The sequence below is a fragment of the Carassius gibelio genome, chromosome B19 (genome assembly GCF_023724105.1).
Source record: "Carassius gibelio isolate Cgi1373 ecotype wild population from Czech Republic chromosome B19, carGib1.2-hapl.c, whole genome shotgun sequence".
Lineage (NCBI taxonomy): Eukaryota > Metazoa > Chordata > Actinopteri > Cypriniformes > Cyprinidae > Carassius > Carassius gibelio.
The window spans coordinates 6,610,694-6,626,859 of NC_068414.1; the positions used below are offsets into that span (position 1 = coordinate 6,610,694).

General features: G+C 47.5%; 5 non-coding genes across 5 annotated transcripts; all 5 read left to right on the forward strand.

The window, feature by feature from the left end:
- The first annotated feature begins 1,807 nt into the window (after positions 1-1,807).
- LOC127980836 (U5 spliceosomal RNA) lies at positions 1,808-1,922 on the forward strand. Its single transcript, XR_008159839.1, has one exon. It is a non-coding gene; the product is annotated as a U5 spliceosomal RNA (small nuclear RNA).
- A 1,925-nt stretch (positions 1,923-3,847) lies between these two features.
- LOC127980837 (U5 spliceosomal RNA) lies at positions 3,848-3,962 on the forward strand. The gene has a single exon (XR_008159840.1). It is a non-coding gene; the product is annotated as a U5 spliceosomal RNA (small nuclear RNA).
- Positions 3,963-8,685: 4,723 nt separating this feature from the next.
- LOC127980839 (U5 spliceosomal RNA) lies at positions 8,686-8,800 on the forward strand. Its single transcript, XR_008159841.1, has one exon. It is a non-coding gene; the product is annotated as a U5 spliceosomal RNA (small nuclear RNA).
- A 1,930-nt stretch (positions 8,801-10,730) lies between these two features.
- On the forward strand, positions 10,731-10,845 carry LOC127980840 (U5 spliceosomal RNA). Its single transcript, XR_008159842.1, has one exon. It is a non-coding gene; the product is annotated as a U5 spliceosomal RNA (small nuclear RNA).
- Positions 10,846-12,770: 1,925 nt separating this feature from the next.
- LOC127980841 (U5 spliceosomal RNA) lies at positions 12,771-12,885 on the forward strand. Its single transcript, XR_008159843.1, has one exon. It is a non-coding gene; the product is annotated as a U5 spliceosomal RNA (small nuclear RNA).
- Positions 12,886-16,166: the final 3,281 nt, after the last annotated feature.

A 16,166-nucleotide genomic window follows, 5' to 3' on the forward strand; every position in this document is an offset into this window, starting at 1 on the left:
GGATGGGAAGGCAGCGCTTTCTTGTACGTGACGGGATGCAAATTCTTGAAGGCTCTCTTTAGTGACGGGTCCAAACAAAGATCTCATCTGCTCCTCTAGCCCTATCGGCGACTCGTGCACTTCGAGCCTTCTTAGTGACGGCGCAAGTTGCTGACTGCTGACTGCGTTGGTGGTATAGTGGTGAGCATAGCTGCCTTCCAAGCAGTTGACCCGGATTCGATTCCCGGCCAACGCATATCCTTTGGCTCGGGCTGACGTCGAAGCAGAACTCCCTCTGTGACCTGTGCCTCCACCCAAAACTTTTGGATGGAATAATTTCGGATGGACCCATCATTAGCTGAAGTCGCATAACACTTGCAACACTACCGGTAGCAGGGGTCATTGTTTGGACTCTTTTTTTTTTTTTTTTTTTTTTTTAATTGCGCTTTAAACAAAAAGTATTGTGTCAATGCAACTGAACAACATTTATTAGGAACACAGTGCGTCAATAAAGCTACTGACTTCCGCCTGCGTTGGTGGTATAGTGGTGAGCATAGCTGCCTTCCAAGCAGTTGACCCGGGTTCGATTCCCGGCCAACGCATGTCCTTTGGCTCGGGCTGACGTCGAAGCAGAACTCCTTCTGTGACCTGCGACTCCAACCAAACATTTTGGATGGATCATTCGGAAGACGAAAAGAACCAGCTCTCCCCGTCGGGGAATCGAACCCCGGTCTTCCGCGTGACAGGCGGAGATACTGTCCACTATACTAACGAGGAGCCGTGCATGCTGCCGTTTCTCCCCCAACTGACGGCACTGCACTGACATAACTAAACAATGCATGGCTTCTTCTGACGCAGACCCAGCCCTAGCACCGTAAAATTTCTGATGGACCCATCATTAGCTGAAGTCGCATAACACTTGGAACACTACCCGTAGCAGGGGTCATTGTTTGGACTCTTTTTTTTTTTTTTTTTTTTTAAATTGCGCTTTAAACAAAAAGTATTGCGTCAATGCAACTGAACAACATTAATTAGGAACACAGTGCGTCAAAAAGCAAAATGACAGTTAAAGGCATTTCGTTATTGAACTCTTTGATGACATCATTCAGCTAAGTTCAGTTTAAATAGTATCTGTGCAATAATTTGCAATCAAGTCAACGATATCGCTGTACATGAAGTGTCCCCAGCTCCGCCTGCCAGAAGCGACAGAGGCAAGAAACCAAAACTCGATCGGTGAAAGGATGGAGAAAAAACCGGGTGAGAAACCAGGCTCAGTCGGGGAGACAGTTCTCCCCTTGTCAGACGAAACCAGTAGATCAGCTCCAGGCTGCAGGAATGTCAGACTGTGCAGAAGAATCATCTGTTTCCTGTGGTCTTGTCCAGGTGGTCTTTACAAGGGATTTGTATCTGCGGCTCATCTAGTTGTCACGGTCTCCGCTGTGTTTCTGGGCCATAGAGGTCCTTTCTAGGTGTTGATCCACCATCTTCTCTGGATACGGACTGGATCCGGGTGACTGAAGCGGATACAGACTGGATCTGGTGGCTACGGTGACCTCGGAATAAGGGATTTCTTTAAAAGACTTTTTTTTTCATATAAGATTTTATCCAACTTTTCAGATAGAGGCATGAGAAAGAGATTGCCTTGATTGGGCTTTTGGTTATTGGTGGACCGAGAGGACTTTTTTGAGTTTTACTCCTCCCTTTTGGAGTGGGGGGGGGGGGGGGTGCTGACGAAACACATGTGGGCAGGCATTGTCACCCTTGATGACCCTTGGCGAGCGTAGTAGTTTAACAGAGGCAGCGCACAGGCCCGAGGGTTTGGAGACACAGCTCGAGTTTCTCTTCATTGTCGCATAAATCTTTCGCCTTTTACTAAAGATTTCCGTGGAGGGGAACTTTTGCGAGTGACCTGTATTTTTGGGTGCTCTGCTCACAGCAGAGCTACATCGAAATGTCAAGAGCAGAATCAGTTTGACCGTCCGGCAGCATGCTGCGAGAGGGCTTGCCACTGGTCATCGTCTGAATAGGCACTCTCTGCGTTTGACCACTTCGTGTTTATTTAGCCGGATGGGAAGGCAGCGCTTTCTTGTACGTGACGGGATGCAAATTCTTGAAGGCTCTCTTTAGTGACGGGTCCAAACAAAGATCTCATCTGCTCCTCTAGCCCTATCGGCGACTCGTGCACTTCGAGCCTTCTTAGTGACGGCGCAAGTTGCTGACTGCTGACTGCGTTGGTGGTATAGTGGTGAGCATAGCTGCCTTCCAAGCAGTTGACCCGGATTCGATTCCCGGCCAACGCATATCCTTTGGCTCGGGCTGACGTCGAAGCAGAACTCCCTCTGTGACCTGTGCCTCCACCCAAAACTTTTGGATGGAATAATTTCGGATGGACCCATCATTAGCTGAAGTCGCATAACACTTGCAACACTACCGGTAGCAGGGGTCATTGTTTGGACTCTTTTTTTTTTTTTTTTTTTTTTAATTGCGCTTTAAACAAAAAGTATTGTGTCAATGCAACTGAACAACATTTATTAGGAACACAGTGCGTCAATAAAGCTACTGACTTCCGCCTGCGTTGGTGGTATAGTGGTGAGCATAGCTGCCTTCCAAGCAGTTGACCCGGGTTCGATTCCCGGCCAACGCATGTCCTTTGGCTCGGGCTGACGTCGAAGCAGAACTCCTTCTGTGACCTGCGACTCCAACCAAACATTTTGGATGGATCATTCGGAAGACGAAAAGAACCAGCTCTCCCCGTCGGGGAATCGAACCCCGGTCTTCCGCGTGACAGGCGGAGATACTGTCCACTATACTAACGAGGAGCCGTGCATGCTGCCGTTTCTCCCCCAACTGACGGCACTGCACTGACATAACTAAACAATGCATGGCTTCTTCTGACGCAGACCCAGCCCTAGCACCGTAAAATTTCTGATGGACCCATCATTAGCTGAAGTCGCATAACACTTGGAACACTACCCGTAGCAGGGGTCATTGTTTGGACTCTTTTTTTTTTTTTTTTTTTTAAATTGCACTTTAAACAAAAAGTATTGCGTCAATGCAACTGAACAACATTAATTAGGAACACAGTGCGTCAAAAAGCAAAATGACAGTTAAAGGCATTTCGTTATTGAACTCTTTGATGACATCATTCAGCTAAGTTCAATTTAAATAGTATCTGTGCAATAATTTGCAATCAAGTCAACGATATCGCTGTACATGAAGTGTCCCCAGCTCCGCCTGCCAGAAGCGACAGAGGCAAGAAACCAAAACTCGATCGGTGAAAGGATGGAGAAAAAACCGGGTGAGAAACCAGGCTCAGTCGGGGAGACAGTTCTCCCCTTGTCAGACGAAACCAGTAGATCAGCTCCAGGCTGCAGGAATGTCAGACTGTGCAGAAGAATCATCTGTTTCCTGTGGTCTTGTCCAGGTGGTCTTTACAAGGGATTTGTATCTGCGGCTCATCTAGTTGTCACGGTCTCCGCTGTGTTTCTGGGCCATAGAGGTCCTTTCTAGGTGTTGATCCACCATCTTCTCTGGATACGGACTGGATCCGGGTGACTGAAGCGGATACAGACTGGATCTGGTGGCTACGGTGACCTCGGAATAAGGGATTTCTTTAAAAGACTTTTTTTTTCATATAAGATTTTATCCAACTTTTCAGATAGAGGCATGAGAAAGAGATTGCCTTGATTGGGCTTTTGGTTATTGGTGGACCGAGAGGACTTTTTTGAGTTTTACTCCTCCCTTTTGGAGTGGGGGGGGGGGGGGTGCTGACGAAACACATGTGGGCAGGCATTGTCACCCTTGATGACCCTTGGCGAGCGTAGTAGTTTAACAGAGGCAGCGCACAGGCCCGAGGGTTTGGAGACACAGCTCGAGTTTCTCTTCATTGTCGCATAAATCTTTCGCCTTTTACTAAAGATTTCCGTGGAGGGGAACTTTTGCGAGTGACCTGTATTTTTGGGTGCTCTGCTCACAGCAGAGCTACATCGAAATGTCAAGAGCAGAATCAGTTTGACCGTCCGGCAGCATGCTGCGAGAGGGCTTGCCACTGGTCATCGTCTGAATAGGCACTCTCTGCGTTTGACCACTTCGTGTTTATTTAGCCGGATGGGAAGGCAGCGCTTTCTTGTACGTGACGGGATGCAAATTCTTGAAGGCTCTCTTTAGTGACGGGTCCAAACAAAGATCTCATCTGCTCCTCTAGCCCTATCGGCGACTCGTGCACTTCGAGCCTTCTTAGTGACGGCGCAAGTTGCTGACTGCTGACTGCGTTGGTGGTATAGTGGTGAGCATAGCTGCCTTCCAAGCAGTTGACCCGGATTCGATTCCCGGCCAACGCATATCCTTTGGCTCGGGCTGACGTCGAAGCAGAACTCCCTCTGTGACCTGTGCCTCCACCCAAAACTTTTGGATGGAATAATTTCGGATGGACCCATCATTAGCTGAAGTCGCATAACACTTGCAACACTACCGGTAGCAGGGGTCATTGTTTGGACTCTTTTTTTTTTTTTTTTTTTTTTAATTGCGCTTTAAACAAAAAGTATTGTGTCAATGCAACTGAACAACATTTATTAGGAACACAGTGCGTCAATAAAGCTACTGACTTCCGCCTGCGTTGGTGGTATAGTGGTGAGCATAGCTGCCTTCCAAGCAGTTGACCCGGGTTCGATTCCCGGCCAACGCATGTCCTTTGGCTCGGGCTGACGTCGAAGCAGAACTCCTTCTGTGACCTGCGACTCCAACCAAACATTTTGGATGGATCATTCGGAAGACGAAAAGAACCAGCTCTCCCCGTCGGGGAATCGAACCCCGGTCTTCCGCGTGACAGGCGGAGATACTGTCCACTATACTAACGAGGAGCCGTGCATGCTGCCGTTTCTCCCCCAACTGACGGCACTGCACTGACATAACTAAACAATGCATGGCTTCTTCTGACGCAGACCCAGCCCTAGCACCGTAAAATTTCTGATGGACCCATCATTAGCTGAAGTCGCATAACACTTGGAACACTACCCGTAGCAGGGGTCATTGTTTGGACTCTTTTTTTTTTTTTTTTTTTTAAATTGCACTTTAAACAAAAAGTATTGCGTCAATGCAACTGAACAACATTAATTAGGAACACAGTGCGTCAAAAAGCAAAATGACAGTTAAAGGCATTTCGTTATTGAACTCTTTGATGACATCATTCAGCTAAGTTCAATTTAAATAGTATCTGTGCAATAATTTGCAATCAAGTCAACGATATCGCTGTACATGAAGTGTCCCCAGCTCCGCCTGCCAGAAGCGACAGAGGCAAGAAACCAAAACTCGATCGGTGAAAGGATGGAGAAAAAACCGGGTGAGAAACCAGGCTCAGTCGGGGAGACAGTTCTCCCCTTGTCAGACGAAACCAGTAGATCAGCTCCAGGCTGCAGGAATGTCAGACTGTGCAGAAGAATCATCTGTTTCCTGTGGTCTTGTCCAGGTGGTCTTTACAAGGGATTTGTATCTGCGGCTCATCTAGTTGTCACGGTCTCCGCTGTGTTTCTGGGCCATAGAGGTCCTTTCTAGGTGTTGATCCACCATCTTCTCTGGATACGGACTGGATCCGGGTGACTGAAGCGGATACAGACTGGATCTGGTGGCTACGGTGACCTCGGAATAAGGGATTTCTTTAAAAGACTTTTTTTTTCATATAAGATTTTATCCAACTTTTCAGATAGAGGCATGAGAAAGAGATTGCCTTGATTGGGCTTTTGGTTATTATAGGCACTCTCTGCGTTTGACCACTTCGTGTTTATTTAGCCGGATGGGAAGGCAGCGCTTTCTTGTACGTGACGGGATGCAAATTCTTGAAGGCTCTCTTTAGTGACGGGTCCAAACAAAGATCTCATCTGCTCCTCTAGCCCTATCGGCGACTCGTGCACTTCGAGCCTTCTTAGTGACGGCGCAAGTTGCTGACTGCTGACTGCGTTGGTGGTATAGTGGTGAGCATAGCTGCCTTCCAAGCAGTTGGAGAGAGCAGTGCGCATGTCCTTTGGCTCGGGCTGACGTCGAAGCAGAACTCCCTCTGTGACCTGTGCCTCCACCCAAAATTTTGGATGGAATAATTTCGGATGGACCCATCATTAGCTGAAGTCGCATAACACTTGCAACACTACCCGTAGCAGGGGTCATTGTTTGGACTCTTTTTTTTTTTTTTTTTTTTTAATTGCGCTTTAAACAAAAAGTATTGTGTCAATGCAACTGAACAACATTTATTAGGAACACAGTGCGTCAATAAAGCTACTGACTTCCGCCTGCGTTGGTGGTATAGTGGTGAGCATAGCTGCCTTCCAAGCAGTTGACCCGGGTTCGATTCCCGGCCAACGCATGTCCTTTGGCTCGGGCTGACGTCGAAGCAGAACTCCTTCTGTGACCTGCGACTCCAACCAAACATTTTGGATGGATCATTCGGAAGACGAAAAGAACCAGCTCTCCCCGTCGGGGAATCGAACCCCGGTCTTCCGCGTGACAGGCGGAGATACTGTCCACTATACTAACGAGGAGCCGTGCATGCTGCTGTTTCTCCCCCAACTGACGGCACTGCACTGACATAACTAAACAATGCATGGCTTCTTCTGACGCAGACCCAGCCCTAGCACCGTAAAATTTCTGATGGACCCATCATTAGCTGAAGTCGCATAACACTTGGAACACTACCCGTAGCAGGGGTCATTGTTTGGACTCTTTTTTTTTTTTTTTTTTTTTTAAATTGCGCTTTAAACAAAAAGTATTGCGTCAATGCAACTGAACAACATTAATTAGGAACACAGTGCGTCAAAAAGCAAAATGACAGTTAAAGGCATTTCGTTATTGAACTCTTTGATGACATCATTCAGCTAAGTTCAGTTTAAATAGTATCTGTGCAATAATTTGCAATCAAGTCAACGATATCGCTGTACATGAAGTGTCCCCAGCTCCGCCTGCCAGAAGCGACAGAGGCAAGAAACCAAAACTCGATCGGTGAAAGGATGGAGAAAAAACCGGGTGAGAAACCAGGCTCAGTCGGGGAGACAGTTCTCCCCTTGTCAGACGAAACCAGTAGATCAGCTCCAGGCTGCAGGAATGTCAGACTGTGCAGAAGAATCATCTGTTTCCTGTGGTCTTGTCCAGGTGGTCTTTACAAGGGATTTGTATCTGCGGCTCATCTAGTTGTCACGGTCTCCGCTGTGTTTCTGGGCCATAGAGGTCCTTTCTAGGTGTTGATCCACCATCTTCTCTGGATACGGACTGGATCCGGGTGACTGAAGCGGATACAGACTGGATCTGGTGGCTACGGTGACCTCGGAATAAGGGATTTCTTTAAAAGACTTTTTTTTTTCATATAAGATTTTATCCAACTTTTCAGATAGAGGCATGAGAAAGAGATTGCCTTGATTGGGCTTTTGGTTATTATAGGCACTCTCTGCGTTTGACCACTTCGTGTTTATTTAGCCGGATGGGAAGGCAGCGCTTTCTTGTACGTGACGGGATGCAAATTCTTGAAGGCTCTCTTTAGTGACGGGTCCAAACAAAGATCTCATCTGCTCCTCTAGCCCTATCGGCGACTCGTGCACTTCGAGCCTTCTTAGTGACGGCGCAAGTTGCTGACTGCTGACTGCGTTGGTGGTATAGTGGTGAGCATAGCTGCCTTCCAAGCAGTTGGAGAGAGCAGTGCGCATGTCCTTTGGCTCGGGCTGACGTCGAAGCAGAACTCCCTCTGTGACCTGTGCCTCCACCCAAAATTTTGGATGGAATAATTTCGGATGGACCCATCATTAGCTGAAGTCGCATAACACTTGCAACACTACCCGTAGCAGGGGTCATTGTTTGGACTCTTTTTTTTTTTTTTTTTTTTTAATTGCGCTTTAAACAAAAAGTATTGTGTCAATGCAACTGAACAACATTAATTAGGAACACAGTGCGTCAAAAAGCAAAATGACAGTTAAAGGCATTTCGTTATTGAACTCTTTGATGACATCATTCAGCTAAGTTCAGTTTAAATAGTATCTGTGCAATAATTTGCAATCAAGTCAACGATATCGCTGTACTTGAAGTGTCCCCAGCTCCGCCTGCCAGAAGCGACAGAGGCAAGAAACCAAAACTCGATCGGTGAAAGGATGGAGAAAAAACCCGGTGAGAAACCAGGCTCAGTCGGGGAGACAGTTCTCCCCTTGTCAGACGAAACCAGTAGATCAGCTCCAGGCTGCAGGAATGTCAGACTGTGCAGAAGAATCATCTGTTTCCTGTGGTCTTGTCCAGGTGGTCTTTACAAGGGATTTGTATCTGCGGCTCATCTAGTTGTCACGGTCTCCGCTGTGTTTCTGGGCCATAGAGGTCCTTTCTAGGTGTTGATCCACCATCTTCTCTGGATACGGACTGGATCCGGGTGACTGAAGCGGATACAGACTGGATCTGGTGGCTACGGTGACCTCGGAATAAGGGATTTCTTTAAAAGACTTTTTTTTTCATATAAGATTTTATCCAACTTTTCAGATAGAGGCATGAGAAAGAGATTGCCTTGATTGGGCTTTTGGTTATTGGTGGACCGAGAGGACTTTTTTGAGTTTTACTCCTCCCTTTTGGAGTGGGGGGGGGGGGGGTGCTGACGAAACACATGTGGGCAGGCATTGTCACCCTTGATGACCCTTGGCGAGCGTAGTAGTTTAACAGAGGCAGCGCACAGGCCCGAGGGTTTGGAGACACAGCTCGAGTTTCTCTTCATTGTCGCATAAATCTTTCGCCTTTTACTAAAGATTTCCGTGGAGGGGAACTTTTGCGAGTGACCTGTATTTTTGGGTGCTCTGCTCACAGCAGAGCTACATCGAAATGTCAAGAGCAGAATCAGTTTGACCGTCCGGCAGCATGCTGCGAGAGGGCTTGCCACTGGTCATCGTCTGAATAGGCACTCTCTGCGTTTGACCACTTCGTGTTTATTTAGCCGGATGGGAAGGCAGCGCTTTCTTGTACGTGACGGGATGCAAATTCTTGAAGGCTCTCTTTAGTGACGGGTCCAAACAAAGATCTCATCTGCTCCTCTAGCCCTATCGGCGACTCGTGCACTTCGAGCCTTCTTAGTGACGGCGCAAGTTGCTGACTGCTGACTGCGTTGGTGGTATAGTGGTGAGCATAGCTGCCTTCCAAGCAGTTGACCCGGATTCGATTCCCGGCCAACGCATATCCTTTGGCTCGGGCTGACGTCGAAGCAGAACTCCCTCTGTGACCTGTGCCTCCACCCAAAACTTTTGGATGGAATAATTTCGGATGGACCCATCATTAGCTGAAGTCGCATAACACTTGCAACACTACCGGTAGCAGGGGTCATTGTTTGGACTCTTTTTTTTTTTTTTTTTTTTTTTTAATTGCGCTTTAAACAAAAAGTATTGTGTCAATGCAACTGAACAACATTTATTAGGAACACAGTGCGTCAATAAAGCTACTGACTTCCGCCTGCGTTGGTGGTATAGTGGTGAGCATAGCTGCCTTCCAAGCAGTTGACCCGGGTTCGATTCCCGGCCAACGCATGTCCTTTGGCTCGGGCTGACGTCGAAGCAGAACTCCTTCTGTGACCTGCGACTCCAACCAAACATTTTGGATGGATCATTCGGAAGACGAAAAGAACCAGCTCTCCCCGTCGGGGAATCGAACCCCGGTCTTCCGCGTGACAGGCGGAGATACTGTCCACTATACTAACGAGGAGCCGTGCATGCTGCCGTTTCTCCCCCAACTGACGGCACTGCACTGACATAACTAAACAATGCATGGCTTCTTCTGACGCAGACCCAGCCCTAGCACCGTAAAATTTCTGATGGACCCATCATTAGCTGAAGTCGCATAACACTTGGAACACTACCCGTAGCAGGGGTCATTGTTTGGACTCTTTTTTTTTTTTTTTTTTTTTAAATTGCGCTTTAAACAAAAAGTATTGCGTCAATGCAACTGAACAACATTAATTAGGAACACAGTGCGTCAAAAAGCAAAATGACAGTTAAAGGCATTTCGTTATTGAACTCTTTGATGACATCATTCAGCTAAGTTCAGTTTAAATAGTATCTGTGCAATAATTTGCAATCAAGTCAACGATATCGCTGTACATGAAGTGTCCCCAGCTCCGCCTGCCAGAAGCGACAGAGGCAAGAAACCAAAACTCGATCGGTGAAAGGATGGAGAAAAAACCCGGTGAGAAACCAGGCTCAGTCGGGGAGACAGTTCTCCCCTTGTCAGACGAAACCAGTAGATCAGCTCCAGGCTGCAGGAATGTCAGACTGTGCAGAAGAATCATCTGTTTCCTGTGGTCTTGTCCAGGTGGTCTTTACAAGGGATTTGTATCTGCGGCTCATCTAGTTGTCACGGTCTCCGCTGTGTTTCTGGGCCATAGAGGTCCTTTCTAGGTGTTGATCCACCATCTTCTCTGGATACGGACTGGATCCGGGTGACTGAAGCGGATACAGACTGGATCTGGTGGCTACGGTGACCTCGGAATAAGGGATTTCTTTAAAAGACTTTTTTTTTCATATAAGATTTTATCCAACTTTTCAGATAGAGGCATGAGAAAGAGATTGCCTTGATTGGGCTTTTGGTTATTGGTGGACCGAGAGGACTTTTTTGAGTTTTACTCCTCCCTTTTGGAGTGGGGGGGGGGGGGGGGTGCTGACGAAACACATGTGGGCAGGCATTGTCACCCTTGATGACCCTTGGCGAGCGTAGTAGTTTAACAGAGGCAGCGCACAGGCCCGAGGGTTTGGAGACACAGCTCGAGTTTCTCTTCATTGTCGCATAAATCTTTCGCCTTTTACTAAAGATTTCCGTGGAGGGGAACTTTTGCGAGTGACCTGTATTTTTGGGTGCTCTGCTCACAGCAGAGCTACATCGAAATGTCAAGAGCAGAATCAGTTTGACCGTCCGGCAGCATGCTGCGAGAGGGCTTGCCACTGGTCATCGTCTGAATAGGCACTCTCTGCGTTTGACCACTTCGTGTTTATTTAGCCGGATGGGAAGGCAGCGCTTTCTTGTACGTGACGGGATGCAAATTCTTGAAGGCTCTCTTTAGTGACGGGTCCAAACAAAGATCTCATCTGCTCCTCTAGCCCTATCGGCGACTCGTGCACTTCGAGCCTTCTTAGTGACGGCGCAAGTTGCTGACTGCTGACTGCGTTGGTGGTATAGTGGTGAGCATAGCTGCCTTCCAAGCAGTTGACCCGGATTCGATTCCCGGCCAACGCATATCCTTTGGCTCGGGCTGACGTCGAAGCAGAACTCCCTCTGTGACCTGTGCCTCCACCCAAAACTTTTGGATGGAATAATTTCGGATGGACCCATCATTAGCTGAAGTCGCATAACACTTGCAACACTACCGGTAGCAGGGGTCATTGTTTGGACTCTTTTTTTTTTTTTTTTTTTTTTAATTGCGCTTTAAACAAAAAGTATTGTGTCAATGCAACTGAACAACATTTATTAGGAACACAGTGCGTCAATAAAGCTACTGACTTCCGCCTGCGTTGGTGGTATAGTGGTGAGCATAGCTGCCTTCCAAGCAGTTGACCCGGGTTCGATTCCCGGCCAACGCATGTCCTTTGGCTCGGGCTGACGTCGAAGCAGAACTCCTTCTGTGACCTGCGACTCCAACCAAACATTTTGGATGGATCATTCGGAAGACGAAAAGAACCAGCTCTCCCCGTCGGGGAATCGAACCCCGGTCTTCCGCGTGACAGGCGGAGATACTGTCCACTATACTAACGAGGAGCCGTGCATGCTGCCGTTTCTCCCCCAACTGACGGCACTGCACTGACATAACTAAACAATGCATGGCTTCTTCTGACGCAGACCCAGCCCTAGCACCGTAAAATTTCTGATGGACCCATCATTAGCTGAAGTCGCATAACACTTGGAACACTACCCGTAGCAGGGGTCATTGTTTGGACTCTTTTTTTTTTTTTTTTTTTTAAATTGCACTTTAAACAAAAAGTATTGCGTCAATGCAACTGAACAACATTAATTAGGAACACAGTGCGTCAAAAAGCAAAATGACAGTTAAAGGCATTTCGTTATTGAACTCTTTGATGACATCATTCAGCTAAGTTCAATTTAAATAGTATCTGTGCAATAATTTGCAATCAAGTCAACGATATCGCTGTACATGAAGTGTCCCCAGCTCCGCCTGCCAGAAGCGACAGAGGCAAGAAACCAAAACTCGATCGGTGAAAGGATGGAGAAAAAACCGGGTGAGAAACCAGGCTCAGTCGGGGAGACAGTTCTCCCCTTGTCAGACGAAACCAGTAGATCAGCTCCAGGCTGCAGGAATGTCAGACTGTGCAGAAGAATCATCTGTTTCCTGTGGTCTTGTCCAGGTGGTCTTTACAAGGGATTTGTATCTGCGGCTCATCTAGTTGTCACGGTCTCCGCTGTGTTTCTGGGCCATAGAGGTCCTTTCTAGGTGTTGATCCACCATCTTCTCTGGATACGGACTGGATCCGGGTGACTGAAGCGGATACAGACTGGATCTGGTGGCTACGGTGACCTCGGAATAAGGGATTTCTTTAAAAGACTTTTTTTTTCATATAAGATTTTATCCAACTTTTCAGATAGAGGCATGAGAAAGAGATTGCCTTGATTGGGCTTTTGGTTATTGGTGGACCGAGAGGACTTTTTTGAGTTTTACTCCTCCCTTTTGGAGTGGGGGGGGGGGGGGTGCTGACGAAACACATGTGGGCAGGCATTGTCACCCTTGATGACCCTTGGCGAGCGTAGTAGTTTAACAGAGGCAGCGCACAGGCCCGAGGGTTTGGAGACACAGCTCGAGTTTCTCTTCATTGTCGCATAAATCTTTCGCCTTTTACTAAAGATTTCCGTGGAGGGGAACTTTTGCGAGTGACCTGTATTTTTGGGTGCTCTGCTCACAGCAGAGCTACATCGAAATGTCAAGAGCAGAATCAGTTTGACCGTCCGGCAGCATGCTGCGAGAGGGCTTGCCACTGGTCATCGTCTGAATAGGCACTCTCTGCGTTTGACCACTTCGTGTTTATTTAGCCGGATGGGAAGGCAGCGCTTTCTTGTACGTGACGGGATGCAAATTCTTGAAGGCTCTCTTTAGTGACGGGTCCAAACAAAGATCTCATCTGCTCCTCTAGCCCTATCGGCGACTCGTGCACTTCGAGCCTTCTTAGTGACGGCGCAAGTTGCTGACTGCTGACTGCGTTGGTGGTATAGTGGTGAGCATAGCTGCCTTCCAAGCAGTTGACCCGGATTCGATTCCCGGCCAACGCATATCCTTTGGCTCGGGCTGACGTCGAAGCAGAACTCCCTCTGTGACCTGTGCCTCCACCCAAAACTTTTGGATGGAATAATTTCGGATGGACCCATCATTAGCTGAAGTCGCATAACACTTGCAACACTACCGGTAGCAGGGGTCATTGTTTGGACTCTTTTTTTTTTTTTTTTTTTTTTAATTGCGCTTTAAACAAAAAGTATTGTGTCAATGCAACTGAACAACATTTATTAGGAACACAGTGCGTCAATAAAGCTACTGACTTCCGCCTGCGTTGGTGGTATAGTGGTGAGCATAGCTGCCTTCCAAGCAGTTGACCCGGGTTCGATTCCCGGCCAACGCATGTCCTTTGGCTCGGGCTGACGTCGAAGCAGAACTCCTTCTGTGACCTGCGACTCCAACCAAACATTTTGGATGGATCATTCGGAAGACGAAAAGAACCAGCTCTCCCCGTCGGGGAATCGAACCCCGGTCTTCCGCGTGACAGGCGGAGATACTGTCCACTATACTAACGAGGAGCCGTGCATGCTGCCGTTTCTCCCCCAACTGACGGCACTGCACTGACATAACTAAACAATGCATGGCTTCTTCTGACGCAGACCCAGCCCTAGCACCGTAAAATTTCTGATGGACCCATCATTAGCTGAAGTCGCATAACACTTGGAACACTACCCGTAGCAGGGGTCATTGTTTGGACTCTTTTTTTTTTTTTTTTTTTTAAATTGCACTTTAAACAAAAAGTATTGCGTCAATGCAACTGAACAACATTAATTAGGAACACAGTGCGTCAAAAAGCAAAATGACAGTTAAAGGCATTTCGTTATTGAACTCTTTGATGACATCATTCAGCTAAGTTCAATTTAAATAGTATCTGTGCAATAATTTGCAATCAAGTCAACGATATCGCTGTACATGAAGTGTCCCCAGCTCCGCCTGCCAGAAGCGACAGAGGCAAGAAACCAAAACTCGATCGGTGAAAGGATGGAGAAAAAACCGGGTGAGAAACCAGGCTCAGTCGGGGAGACAGTTCTCCCCTTGTCAGACGAAACCAGTAGATCAGCTCCAGGCTGCAGGAATGTCAGACTGTGCAGAAGAATCATCTGTTTCCTGTGGTCTTGTCCAGGTGGTCTTTACAAGGGATTTGTATCTGCGGCTCATCTAGTTGTCACGGTCTCCGCTGTGTTTCTGGGCCATAGAGGTCCTTTCTAGGTGTTGATCCACCATCTTCTCTGGATACGGACTGGATCCGGGTGACTGAAGCGGATACAGACTGGATCTGGTGGCTACGGTGACCTCGGAATAAGGGATTTCTTTAAAAGACTTTTTTTTTCATATAAGATTTTATCCAACTTTTCAGATAGAGGCATGAGAAAGAGATTGCCTTGATTGGGCTTTTGGTTATTATAGGCACTCTCTGCGTTTGACCACTTCGTGTTTATTTAGCCGGATGGGAAGGCAGCGCTTTCTTGTACGTGACGGGATGCAAATTCTTGAAGGCTCTCTTTAGTGACGGGTCCAAACAAAGATCTCATCTGCTCCTCTAGCCCTATCGGCGACTCGTGCACTTCGAGCCTTCTTAGTGACGGCGCAAGTTGCTGACTGCTGACTGCGTTGGTGGTATAGTGGTGAGCATAGCTGCCTTCCAAGCAGTTGGAGAGAGCAGTGCGCATGTCCTTTGGCTCGGGCTGACGTCGAAGCAGAACTCCCTCTGTGACCTGTGCCTCCACCCAAAATTTTGGATGGAATAATTTCGGATGGACCCATCATTAGCTGAAGTCGCATAACACTTGCAACACTACCCGTAGCAGGGGTCATTGTTTGGACTCTTTTTTTTTTTTTTTTTTTTTAATTGCGCTTTAAACAAAAAGTATTGTGTCAATGCAACTGAACAACATTTATTAGGAACACAGTGCGTCAATAAAGCTACTGACTTCCGCCTGCGTTGGTGGTATAGTGGTGAGCATAGCTGCCTTCCAAGCAGTTGACCCGGGTTCGATTCCCGGCCAACGCATGTCCTTTGGCTCGGGCTGACGTCGAAGCAGAACTCCTTCTGTGACCTGCGACTCCAACCAAACATTTTGGATGGATCATTCGGAAGACGAAAAGAACCAGCTCTCCCCGTCGGGGAATCGAACCCCGGTCTTCCGCGTGACAGGCGGAGATACTGTCCACTATACTAACGAGGAGCCGTGCATGCTGCTGTTTCTCCCCCAACTGACGGCACTGCACTGACATAACTAAACAATGCATGGCTTCTTCTGACGCAGACCCAGCCCTAGCACCGTAAAATTTCTGATGGACCCATCATTAGCTGAAGTCGCATAACACTTGGAACACTACCCGTAGCAGGGGTCATTGTTTGGACTCTTTTTTTTTTTTTTTTTTTTTTAAATTGCGCTTTAAACAAAAAGTATTGCGTCAATGCAACTGAACAACATTAATTAGGAACACAGTGCGTCAAAAAGCAAAATGACAGTTAAAGGCATTTCGTTATTGAACTCTTTGATGACATCATTCAGCTAAGTTCAGTTTAAATAGTATCTGTGCAATAATTTGCAATCAAGTCAACGATATCGCTGTACATGAAGTGTCCCCAGCTCCGCCTGCCAGAAGCGACAGAGGCAAGAAACCAAAACTCGATCGGTGAAAGGATGGAGAAAAAACCGGGTGAGAAACCAGGCTCAGTCGGGGAGACAGTTCTCCCCTTGTCAGACGAAACCAGTAGATCAGCTCCAGGCTGCAGGAATGTCAGACTGTGCAGAAGAATCATCTGTTTCCTGTGGTCTTGTCCAGGTGGTCTTTACAAGGGATTTGTATCTGCGGCTCATCTAGTTGTCACGGTCTCCGCTGTGTTTCTGGGCCATAGAGGTCCTTTCTAGGTGTTGATCCACCATCTTCTCTGGATACGGACTGGATCCGGGTG